General features: G+C 42.4%; 1 non-coding gene and 1 pseudogene across 1 annotated transcript; both read right to left on the minus strand.

Annotated features, from left to right (window-relative positions):
• Positions 1 to 32: 32 nt before the first annotated feature.
• Positions 33 to 186, minus strand: LOC145767742 (5.8S ribosomal RNA). The gene has a single exon (XR_014288891.1). It is a non-coding gene; the product is annotated as a 5.8S ribosomal RNA (ribosomal RNA).
• Positions 187 to 380: 194 nt separating this feature from the next.
• LOC145767692 (small subunit ribosomal RNA) lies at positions 381 to 2,339 on the minus strand (annotated as a pseudogene).
• Positions 2,340 to 13,496: the final 11,157 nt, after the last annotated feature.

Here is a 13,496-nt window from a genome sequence, read left to right on the forward strand (position 1 = left end):
GGGCGTCTACTGCTGGGCACGTTCGTTCGGTGAGACCCTGAGGCGGGCGCGGTCAAGGGATTAACCCGAGGCCGCAATTCGCGTTCGGATCGTCGACGCTCAATGTGTTCTGCAATTCACATCAATTCTCGCAGCTGGCTGCGTCCTTCATCGACTCGCGAGCCGAGTGATCCACCGCCAGGAGCGATAGCTCTGCTTTCTTTTTCCGGTCGCTCGTTTCGTAGCTTGGACGTCGCCGGTCGAGCGGTCGGCCCCCGACGCTTCGAGCCCCGTTCCGGGGCACTCGATCCGCGCTTTTGTCGCTCCGGTGCTCGCCGGGCCTGCGCCGTCTCCGGGACGGGCCGACCGAGGCTCAAAACGTTCCTTCGAAGAGGTTCAGGTAATGATCCTTCCGCAGGTTCACCTACGGAAACCTTGTTACGACTTTTACTTCCTCTAAGCGATCAAGTTCGATCGTCTTCTCGACGAGCCGCCGACCCGCGAAGGCCGGCGCCAAGCCGATGCGAGGACCTCACTAAAACGCTCGATCGGTAGTAGCGACGGGCGGTGTGTACAAAGGGCAGGGACGTAATCGACGCGAGCTGATGACTCGCGCCTACTGGGAATTCCTCGTTCGAGGGAAACAATTGCAATTCCCTATCCCGAGCACGGTCGGGGTTGCCGGATTTCCCGGCCCTTTCGAGCCGGGATCTCGAGCGAAGAGGCTCCGGCTGATCCGACCAGTGTAGCGCGCGTGCGGCCCCGAACATCTAAGGGCATCACAGACCTGTTATTGCTCAATCTCGTGCGGCTGAACGCCGCCTGTCCCTCTAAGAACGCCGGCAGACGCTCCTTCGTGGCGGCGCCCCGTGAAGGGCGTCGCCGGTCAGCGAGCGGCCGGGTATTTAGCAGGTCAGAGTCTCGTTCGTTATCGGAATTAACCAGACAAATCGATCCACCAACTAAGAACGGCCATGCACCACCACCCACGGAATCGAGAAAGAGCTCTCGATCTGTCAATCCTCGCCGTGTCCGGGCCGGGTGAGTTTCCCCGTGTTGAGTCAAATTAAGCCGCAGGCTCCACTCCTGGTGGTGCCCTTCCGTCAATTCCTTTAAGTTTCAGCTTTGCGACCATACTTCCCCCGGAACCCAGAAGCTCTGGTTTCCCTCGACCGGTCCGCCGCCGCCTCGACTCGAAGCTGCAGGCAGGCGGCGGCCCGGGGCCGGCATCGTTTACGGTCGGAACTAGGACGGTATCTGATCGTCTTCGAACCTCCGACTTTCGCTCTTGATTAAGGAAAACGTCCTCGGCAGACGCCTTCGCCTCGGTCCGTCTCGCGCCGATCCAAGAATTTCACCTCTAACGGCGCGGTACGAATGCCCCCGTCCGTCCCTCTCGATCATTGCCTCTCGTCTCGTCGTTTGCCGGCGGTCGAGGGAGGGGCCCTCTTCCGCTATTCCGTGCGTCGTTATCCGGGCCGCGTGCGGGCCTGCTTTGAACACTCTAATTTTTTCAAAGTAAAACCGGCGCCGGGCGCGCGCGCCGTCCGGTCAAGGAAAGCGCGGCCCGGCGGCCGAAAGCGCGGCGGCCGGCCGTGCGCGACCGCGAGGTCGGACGGCCGGGCGACGCCGGCGCCAATTCCAACTACGAGCTTTTTAACCGCAACAACTTAAGCGTACACTTTTGGAGCTGGAATTACCGCGGCTGCTGGCACCAGACTTGCCCTCCAATCGATACTCGCGCGCCCGGGCGCCGCCGGCGAGCGACGACGCGCCGAGCGTCCGCACTGCTTTGCGATGTGCTCATTCCGATTGCGGGCGCTCGTTCAGAGTCCCGCATCGTTATTTTTCGTCACTACCTCCCCGCGTCGGGAATGGGTAATTTGCGCGCCTGCTGCCTTCCTTGGAAGTGGTAGCCGTTTCTCGGGCTCCCTCTCCGGAACCGAACCCTGATTCCCCGTCACCCGTCACCACCGCGGTAGGCCGAGACCGTACCGACTCGAGTTGATAGGGCAGACACTCGAATGATCCGTCGCCTTCGACTTGGAAGCGCGCGATCCGCTCAGTTATCCAGAGTCACCACGGGGACCGGCCGCGCGCCGCGAACGACGACACGACCGGGCCGGCGAGGTCTGATAAATGCGCGCCTTCGCCAGCGTTGCCACCGGCGTCGGCGCCTTTAGCATGTATTAGCTCTAGAATTGCCACAGTTATCCACGTGCGACGTGCGTCTACGATCAAATGAACCGTAACTGATTTAATGAGCCGTTCGCAGTTTCGCCGTACGAGAGCTCGCACTTAGACTTGCATGGCTTAACCTTTGAGACAAGCATACGACTACTGGCAGGATCAACCAGGTAACAACTTTTTTCCTTCGGGTCCGCGGCCTGCAAGGCCGGGACGCCGCGTCTTTCGCGAGACGCCCGTCGTTTCGGCGCTACGACAACTTGTCGCTCGCGCGCCCCGGTCCGACCGCCGGTCGGAGCGGAGCGCGGCGCTTCGTTCTCCCGCGACGACCGCGGCTTCGCCCGATCTCGTCTCTGAGCCAGCGGCGCGACTGCGGACAGCAGCGATTCTGCCCTGCGCGTCTCACTTGCCCGTCGACATGGTTGGTTCGTTTCCTTCTTTGCCAATCCGATCACAGTCTGACCGCACTCTGTCACCCCCCCCTCGCTCCCCCCCGTGTTATTGCCCATTCTCACCAATTTCATTCGTCGTCGTCTAGCACTCGACAACCTGCCTGCCGCCGCCTCGACCGGCACATGCCCGTCGAAAGCCCGCCACGGACTCTTTTTCAAATGCCTTCTGCCTTCAGCCGACAGCTGACAGCTGACAGCTGACATTTTATATATAATAGGACAATTTTCGAAATGTCTTTTTATATCCTGCAAATCGACTGCCGTTTGCTCTTGATTTTTTGTTTAACTTGATATATTATTAAAGTGAGCCAACATGAGCCGTGAACAATCTTGTCCAGGTGCAATTTTGATTGGTGTTGATGACGCAACAGTCAGTTTTTTCTTGTGCCAAAATTCCGATGTATTGTCGGCTGCTCTGATGTTTGGTTTAGCCAAAGACAAAAACATTGCTATGATTAAAGTTCTTGTTTCAAGATTACGACTAGCTAGCTGAAGGTAGCCTACAGTGCAATGGGCATGGTTGCTGAAATGTGGAAATACTTATATTTGGCGTGACAGTTTGAAGAATTTCATCTTGAACTTCTTTGGCGGAAAGTAAAAAGGTAAATTATTGCATTGTTTACCATAGTTGCAGTAACAGTTTGGTTTTGCCTGAAATGATCTGGCTGACAGTTTTAAAAAACTGTTCGTTTTAACAAGCAATTCAAAATCTTAGTCGATCATTTGTTTGTGATGGTATTAAATGATTACCTAGGCTATTTGTGGCAACTGAATAATTATGTTCAACAGATACAGTTTGCTTTTAGTGGTAATCCTTCTGTTTAGAATGAAAGCAAATTTTAAATTGTACACAATCAATGTGCCTACTACAAACAAGAAGATTTTGCACATGTTTTAGACAAAGTATTGCTTTCAAATAGCAAACTGTTTTGTTTTTTCGTGTCGATGCAAGACTTTTGGTAATTAGTTTTTGTTTCGTTTCAAACAATTGCATGGTTGTGAGTTGCAATTGCAAGTGCTGGGCATCCGAATCTATGAATGCAAAAGCTGTTTGACATCCAAAGTTCAAAAACGGACCATCTTCCCGTTTTTGAAAGGGTAGAATAATTGCCAAGTTTTATCGTTATACAATGCAATAGGCTAGCCTATTGCTTTATACATTTTTTTATTATCAAAAATGAAATTTCATTTCTTTTATCGACAAACGTTTTTGTTTTGATTTTGAACGAGTGCTGTGTACAGAACATTTTTGCAGAAGGTGTTTGCAAATGTATTTTTTGCGTAAAGCTTCGTCAAACTGTAGCAAACTTACTGTCCACAGCACAAGTGAAAGTATGAATAGCATTAATGCTCATGGCATAAAATCGCCTAGCGGTCGTAGTCGCTGTTAATTTTGTATGAAAGTTTTTTTTATTTTTTTATTGTTATTACAATGTGGTTCAAGATATGATATGAATGCAACATAAATGCCTGCGGATAACATGTTGTATGTCTTACTAGACAGAAAATGTTCACCAATACAATAGACCCCAATTTTGCTTCTGTTGTTAAATTTCCCAAGGTGTTGCAACCTTGCTAAAATCCTTGTATTCAGTAAACCATTTCTCTCTAGAACACGCATTAACGTAGAAATTGCGTTGCTTTTACCTTTTTCAAACCCTTGCCGTGTTATGTGAGAAGTGATATTTTTGTTATGTTTGTTGATGGTCGGGTGATAACATAAATAAATGAATGAATAAATGAACTCCTTTTAGAAGTAACTGCAACAGACCATAAGTCATTAAGCGATGGTTGTTGCCAGATTTGACCGTGGCAGCAGATTCAACAGGAATATGATGACAGTTGAAGCAAAACTTTGTGCTAAAAATCATTGTTGTGTTTAAAAAAAAAATGTTGACTTATGCTGATCTACAGGTCTCAATAATACATCGTGTAAGCTTTCAATTTGATTGAAGGCGCATTTGTTTACGCATGATGTCAGGCAAAGTTGCATGAGTAAGCTGCTTGAATGAGTTGTAGTTGATACACATTGTCTTTGACGATATTTTGTGTATTTTTGTTCTACTTTTTTGGCACTAGCAACATGCAAAATGTTAACTGGTTTAGTTTTGAATCTTTTATTCTCGAACTGATAAAGCCTTGATAGGTTATTCCTGGTAGTTATCGCGATTGGCAGACTGAAGTTTCCGACTGTTGAAGTGTTGCCGCTGAATGCGTTATTCAAGCGCACACCCCGAGAGTCGAACCCGCGCAGCTTGATCTTGAAGCTTCTTCGTTTATGAAGTCACGCCTTGACTAATTGAGGTATGGGGGCAAACTACTGTAGATTTGATGGTCGTGGTAGATCTCAGAAGATAACCTGGCAACGCTGGTGCTGGTGAATTAAAAACTAAATTACAGTAGGACTCGGTTAATCCGGATTCGGTTAATCCGGATCTTCGCCTAATCCGAATAAAACTGGAAGTACAAATGATTTGTAATCTTTTTCTTGAGAAACAGCTTTGGATTGTCACTTATTCCGGACTATATTATCACTTATTCGCCTATTCCGGACAAAAGTTGCGCTTTCTCTATCGCTTTATCCGGATTTGCCCGACAGTTTTGCCTTTTTACAATAAAACTTTGACCGTGATTTTTTGTAAGTTTTTTTTATAGAAACTCGTCTTCGGTAACTGTTTTAAAAAGTTTTGAGTGACTACAGATTATTCCGACACGCATGTCTGAAGATGTAATTCTTGCGCTAGACGCAGAGTCTACAAATACATTCATTTTACATGCATAGGCTACTGCATTTCCACTCTGTCACTGGATCGCTAATGTGGTGATCGCGCGTCTCGGAATTGGCAGATGACCACACTAATGCGTTCAATTTCGGTGATTTTTACCGATACCCTTCTATTTAGGTAACGTCAGGCTTGATAGAACCGTCATCGGTTAATCTGAATCTTCGCCTAATCCGGATGGAATCGCCGGTCAAGTCGAATCCGGATTTACCGAGTTTTACTGTGTAAGCTATATTCGATCAATTTTGTCTACCATTGTGTACAAAACCAAGGTACTTATCGACTTATTTAATGTTTTAACAATTCTTTGAAAAACAGATATCTGAAAAATCTTTGAACTTCTCAGCATTGTCAATAACTTTATCGGCCACAGTTTTACTGTGTAGCCTTCTCAGTAGTCTGTTTCTAAAATATGCAATCATAGTTTTAACTGCATAATTTTCTGTGTATTTGCAAGTTTTCTCAAACCAATTTCGAAACAGCATGGCCACTTGCAGTGGCAGTGCCTTCTGCTACCGCAGCATTGCAGTCTACAACAGAGCTTTTCAAGTGTGCTGCCAGAAGATCGACAGTGTAGCGACAATTATTTGGAATAGACTTTTACGTGCACAGGAGTTTCCTCCTAGCACATTGCAATAAACGTAAATGATTTCACTGGATACATTGATTGAAATACAGCTTCATTGAGTAGCTTCTATCATATATAGTTTGTTCAACGCAGCTTCGATCAAAACGTAGGTGAAAGGTATATCGACAAACAAACAATGATGTGGTAAGGCAATGTATCACGGTAGATTCCGAAATTCCTTGATGTGCCGTACATATCAAAAACTTTTACAAACTACTGGTTGTCATACCAGAAGTTACCAGGGATGCCCAGCGCGTCCGTTAACGATACAAAAGCGAAAATTTTAAAACTGTATTTAATTAGCTTGTTGGTCTCAAACTAATTCATACTTTTTCATTTAAGATTAATAAATGCATTGTAATTGTCAATGTGATTGTTTGAAGGGTTAAAATTTTAATTATTGAAGCGAATCCGAGTGATATTCATGACGACGACTGACGACCTGATTTTGATTTTATCCAATTTTATTTTGTTGTTGTAGATAGCTAGGTGTTGATGGAAGACAGTCAGATTTCCCTGGCAGGCAACTCGACTGCGATGGTACGCATCTCAACTTCGGTAGTAGGCAATTGTTTTATGGCAACAATTCGCCCACAAGGAATCAAATTTTGGTGATAAAAATTTCAGTTACAGGTAATCCTTTGAGTTGGCTGAATGTCGTTGTTAGGCAACCCTTGTTAACACCCCACATGGTATAACTTTAGTAGCTAGGGCCAATGCTATGATGGCAGTGGACCAACAACCCTGGTGATATTTTGCATAATAAAAAGTGCATAGTGATATTGTGTTAATTGGTCTTATGTTTTTAATACAATAAAACATTAAACAAGTTTAACCCTTAGAAGGTTGGGCTCCTGGAGTCTTGCTCAGTTGGGGTGGGGGGGGGGGGGGGGCTGTCGATTCTTCTTATGCTTTAGTAGTGATATCTCTGAGCAGTATTCACGCTGAGCATATCCAAAAATTAAAATTATGTGAATTTTAGAAGTAGGCTACTCATATACGTTGAAATGTTGAGGTAACTTATGACTGTAATTATTGTAGCGTGAGTTTACATATTATTTTTTGGTAAAGTAATGAAGAACATGCATTGCAACGTTGTGATTAAAATTTTTTTTTTACATAATTTTACATACAGCCAATTCCCTTCACGCTGTGAAACAGTTAGGATTAACGAGACATGGGCCAAATTAATTACTTTCATCCAGCTGGTGGGAAAATTTTGAACAATAGAATATGAAATATTTCAGAGGATGTGTTGAGAAATGCCTTATATCTCTCAATTTATAACCTTTATTCGCTCAACATTTCAGCTCAATAGAGGTGAATAAAAGTTGGAAAAGTCAAGAAATCTCGCAGTCGCAGCCTCAGTGGTGTTAGGTTAGAGATACAACTGTTGATACAAAAAAGTTGAATTGACAGCCCCCCAACCTTCAAAGGGTTAAGCATCATATTACTGCATGCAATTCGTATTTTCACTTTTTGCAGCATCTGAAAAATTCAGTAATTGCTGCTGAAACACAGTCGCTGCTGAAAAGACCCGTTAAAACACAACCGCTTTAGTGTGAAGGATGAAACTGACATCCTGTAATTTCCAGGTTGTCTGGTGTAAGTGTAACAGTAGCAAAATATCATATAGACGAGCTGGAGTCATTACACTTTTATTGTAGGTGCTTTTTATTTAAGGTCATAGGCGAGAACGTCTGATCATTAGACTTTTATTGTAGGCGCTTTTTATTTAAGGTCATAGCCGAGAACGTCTGATCACTATAATAATTATGTTAGGCCGAACCAGCATATTAGTCTAAGCGTAAAACGTATTGACCTGGAATAAATTGCGACCCTAACAAATTAGGTATCGTTGAAAAGCTTAACTCCTCTAGATTAAGATTTTCACTCTCCTCCAATCAGAGACCCTTGGCAAAAAAAGTTATGGCCGTTTTTGAAGCATCACCTTGCGCCGCTAGTGGCGAAACTGTATTTTTCCTTTTGCACAAGTTTTTAGGCTCATTTTAAACTTTTTTTCCTATGTGTATAAGAAAGAGACAACTCACATTTGATAAAATATTATTTATATTTAAATGACGTCACTATGACGTCATCAAATTAAAATTGCTTACCTATTAGGCTACTCTCAGCCCATTGATAATTGCAGATCCAATACATTTGTTCTAAAAAATCGTTTTTAGACATAACGGAGCTTCATATAATGATTCAAGGGGGCATTTTGACCCCAGGTCCGGTTTAATGATGAAACTAAACGCTACAAGTGGCGAGAGTATATTATGGGCATTATACAAAAAATGCAAAAATTTTTAAAACTTTGCTTCAATAATTATGCCGTGGAGTGTTTTATTATCTTTATCCTGCATTGCGGGAAAGCGGACTTGAGCGCTATGCATTGGTGTACGCCTTCCGACGTACACCTGACCCACGCTGCAGCCGACTGCAAGGTCTGTTTCCGGTTGTCTACTCTACTTATGACTTAAATTTGGTACTACCCATTACTCGAAATCGATCACTGGGTAGATGTAATTATCGTAAAGTTTCTTGCCCAGAGAAACAACAGCAAGTGCGGGTGGCTAGAGTCGAACATGCAGGCTCTCGACTGCGAGCCCAACGCGCTAACCACTCGGCCACTGCTGCCAGTGCCCAAGGCGTGTAACTATTGTTCTTGTCGACGGTGAAAATTCGACTCACACTGCTAGTGGATATGCCATGTCTGAGGAGTACAGCTCAACTATCCAGTGGAATCTTTCGGGTAGCCCAAATTTGGGCAATAGGCTACACAAATAATAATATTTATTTGCATCAGACAAAGCTGTCAATACACAAAACAAAGAAATAATACACAAACTGCAAATGCACAAAATCTCACTAAATAGGCTATCTAATGTTACAAGTTTACAGACAATGGTACGGTAGTGTTGCAAGTTAGAAGAACTGAAAGTATTCAGAACGATAAAAGCAATCAGATGACATGGCAGCCATCAAAACTAGATATCAGCATACATAGAATTATTATAATGAAGACGATAATTTGATATACGATGGCAATCGGACCTCATCAGGGAGGCAACAATAGAGTTAGACGATACTTCTCATCTTCCAACAAAAGAAAAAACATATTTCCGAAGTAATGCATCAAATGTTATAACGTTGGACAAGACTTGATGTTCACGTACGCTATAATGTTTAGGCAAATTGTGTATAATTCTAAATGCATTATTGAAGGCAACACGCAGGCGATTAATGTTACGTTGATGATAATTTTCCCACAGATGACATACATTGGAGTACAATATGAACGGAATACAACATTTTTAATATCACTGGAGCACTTGTAAAATTTTGATTTTAATTTGTTGGCAGAACAGATCATTTATTGAAACATGATCAAAATGTCGCAATCCTCAGGGCAGTCGTCTTGTACACAACTGAGATTGCAACAAGTTTCCCCACGACACTCTCCACATGCTGTTACGCACTTTAAGCAATGTTTTCTGCAGCTGCAAGACATTGTACCACATTGATTTTTTGTTCCTTCTTTGCATTTGCATCGTACAACGTTCAATAGCCATTCTGGTGCCGGATCTAAATTGGCCTTTTTTGGCATAACTGCACCTGCTGCGCCAGCTTTCCATCCCCATTGTGCGAGATCCAAGATTTCAGTGTCAAGATGCTTCCACTGACATACCTGAAGCAACAGTTTTATATCAACTTAGATAAATCAAGTCTTGCTGCCATAAAATTTTTGATTTGTAGTACACCACATGTTTATGCTAGTCATATTATAACGCAAGTTGTTTTGCTATAACTTGCATCTTTTCCTTACAGCAGTTTAATAGCGCAATTTGCTGTAATATTTTGAAGTTACCGACAATAAACAATTCTTGAAAAATATCTTCAAGTGGTACAGTATAATCTATAGAGCAAAGACGCTTTTATACTAAATGATTACCGGTATTGTGTTACAATACAATTAGGCTACGCACTATTATTTCACCTGCAAATGTACTCTGAAGGAATGAAAACGAATTGCAGCTTCGGTGGGTGGCAATCTTTCAGGATGAACAGTGGAAGCTGTTGCAACCATCTGCATGTAATTGACGTAGGCCCGTAGTTGGCCAAGTGAATCGGCAGGTTTTGCACTAAAGCTTGATGGATCAACAAAATATAGCATTACTATCGGTGAATCTCATTCAGACTGGTAGGCTACTCAGCAACATTTTCATTTCTTCTTATTTAATTAACTGTGCACCCAATACAGTCCCAGTAACTAACCTTTTCAATAACAAATCTCTTCCAGCATCAGCTATTTGCTCACGTGTAGAATCTAATCTCCCAAATACATCAGCAGATTGTTGAAATTCTTCCTTCTTCAGGTAATTGAACATCTTTAGCTTTCCTAAGCAACAACACAGATGACATAATTAATCATTGTCACCAAATAATGTGTGCATACACTCCATACATTGGCATTCCAAATAAAAGTAATACAGTATTAGAATAATATTGAGTGGATTTGGTAATGACTGCCATCTGAATTCTTGCATATCTTTTAAAAGCTGATCAGAAAATGGTAAAAATGTACTTTCAGACAAGCATGGTAAGCAGTTCAGGAATATATAAAACACTGTAACAAACACTATATATAAAACACTGAAAGCAAGATTAAAATGTACTGCTACCAAAGCTGATTAATTATACTGGTACCTTGTTGATATATTGCAGAAGTTGTATCACATCCACTCCAAGCATGAGCAAACAGCAAGTAATTTTTGACACACCTCATGCACCTTACAACTACTTTCGCTCTCTTCTTTTTCTTTTAGATATTGATAAAGATGACTGTCACCAATGTTTTGTGCATAGCTGATTAATGTCTTCAGTCCACCTCGTTTCACTTCTTGTAGCTTCGATAAATTATGAGATTGGCATTTGATGCATAAACTTTCATTATAAAAAGCTTGATTCTGATTTTCCATTATTCAATTATCTCCATAACATCTGAAAACTAGTCTATCAATTCTAACTGTTTAATAAACTAAGCTATACAACTTAGAAATCATTACCGGTATTTCATAAAAATCTTTAAAGCTGCAAAGAGAGAAAACTAACATCAGACCTGGGAAAAAAATGGCCACACAGAACATTTGCTCTTTCAAACTTAATCTATATCTGAATATGTTATAGCCTTTACAGGTGGTCTCGGAAGTAACAAGAACCATAGCTCTTACTGGTAGGCTGGCCTCCTTATTTAACTGATAGTGTGTGCAATTACCAGAAAACGTATTGTTGCATGGATATCAGTAGAAGCTACCAGGTCTCAATAAACACCCTTCCTTTGTCAGTTTGTGCACCAGTGCACTGGTAACAGTGGCCTACTACTACTACCATACTGCATTCATTGGTACAAATACTTCACACCTGCATGCAATGCCATTTAAAATCCAAGATGTTAAATGAAAGAGAACTCAACTAAAAGAACAACAGAAAACTCAAAAATTTAACATAAGCTAGAGATGATAAGACATGCTGCATGTAAAGAACATTTAGACCTGTTTCCTCTAACTTTCATCATAGCCCATACCGTACTGTACACTGTTATAGGCCTAGTGCATCTGTGTATCGCCTGCTGCCAGGTACCGTATCTAACGTTTTGACTTCTGTTGCAAACCAAATTAAATGAATAACCTGACATAACTTACAGTACCGATAATGATGTTCTTGCAAACAGTTCCCAAAACATATTAAACTACGGTAGGCCTGCCTGGTACGGTACTCAGTTCTGTGATATTTAGGCTAGTACTGCAGCCAGTGCAGAGTGGTAGATCAAGAATCTTTACTGTCCCAAACCTACTCAGTACTGCCTAGTTACTTACAAACCTCATGGCTATTTTTTTTTCTTTTTGCGCAACGCTCAGAGTTCAAGATGGATACCACTACATGGCTAATAAGCTGGTCAGTGGTCACCGGAGCAACTTCGACTGCCAGAATTTTACACGGCTTGCTGTTTCTGCTGAAAACATAGCAAGATTAGCTGCGCCACTAGCGGCGCAAGGTGTTGCTTAAAAAACAGCCACAACTTTTTTTGCCAAGGGTCCCCGGTTGGAGGAGAGTGATAATCCTAAACTAGAGGAATTAAGCTTTCCAACGATACCAAATTTGTTAAGGTCGCAATTTATTCCAGGCGGCCCTATATTTTCGCATTTTACGCTCAGACTATATCGTTTTATGTGCAATTGAGACTTTTTTTATTTAGCTGCTGGTAAAAAGACACGAGAGAAAGATGTTGGTGTCGGCACTCGACGTCGTAGTGAAGCTCAATCAACTACTACAGTTGCAGATGAAATGCGGAGCTTCATCAGGATCCGCACTGAAAGTAAAAGTGGATAGCATTGGTTTTTTGTCACTTGCCACAAATACCCGAAAGTGCTTGTTGATTTTGCAGGTTTGAGATACCAGGACTTTTGCATGTTTTTGCTTTTACCAATGCAACAGTCACATCTCGTAAAGCTGAAGTGTTATGCAAGGCTCCGCTTTTGACAAATGTCTCTGGAACAGCTTTGTTTTAAATGCGAAAAAGGTATAAAAGTTTGTGCATAATTTGCTGTTCAACATCTATTGTAGCACATTTGCATGCTTTCTTAGTTGTGCCAATCTAAAAATTGCAGATTTTGCTGTTGTGACGCAATAATCTTTTAGTCGGATTTTTCTGGCGTCTTCGAGAAAGTGCTGCCATAATTACTTTTAAACAATCACAAGTTGAATTCTTATGATTTTTGTGTGTTTGAGCTTCGGTAGAGAGTTTGTCTTGTTGAACCATAGGCATACGAAGCCGAGCAACGTGATCAAGTTTAACATCTCCAAGTTTATTACATTTACATAAACATAAAACTACGCAACAAATTAAGTATCGAACGTTTTCGACATCACAAGATGTCCTCTTCAGGAATAATATACATACAACTTAACTACATCTGAAAAAAACAATGGTTAACTAAATCTATAAACAGAAAAAGACAAAAACTGCACAGTTCTTCTGACTAGCTCAAACTCAATGATCATATCATGTGATCTGTTTAACACCTTTTGATGCAGTTACCTTTGATTCTCGTGGAGCCTATAGCGTTGAGTTTGAGCTAGTCAGAAGTACTGTGCTGCTTTTGTCTTTTTCTGTTTATAGATTTAGTTAACCATTGTATTTTTTTCAGATGTAGTTAAGTTGTGTATGTATATTATTCCTGAGGAGGACATCTTGTGATGTCGAAAACGTTCGATACTTAATTTGTTGCGTAGTTTTGTATGTTTGTGGCCAAACATAGTTCATCGTGCAAAAATAGATAGGGCCATTCAAGTACTCATTCTCGGCCGTAAAAAGCCCTACATTTGCACTACACCTTTGTGATGTTGCTACAGCGCCTCGACTATACATGTCATATCAACCAGACTTGGACAACTAGAGTT

This window comes from Aplidium turbinatum, chromosome 3 (assembly GCF_918807975.1).
Source record: "Aplidium turbinatum chromosome 3, kaAplTurb1.1, whole genome shotgun sequence".
Taxonomy (NCBI): Eukaryota; Metazoa; Chordata; class Ascidiacea; order Aplousobranchia; family Polyclinidae; genus Aplidium; species Aplidium turbinatum.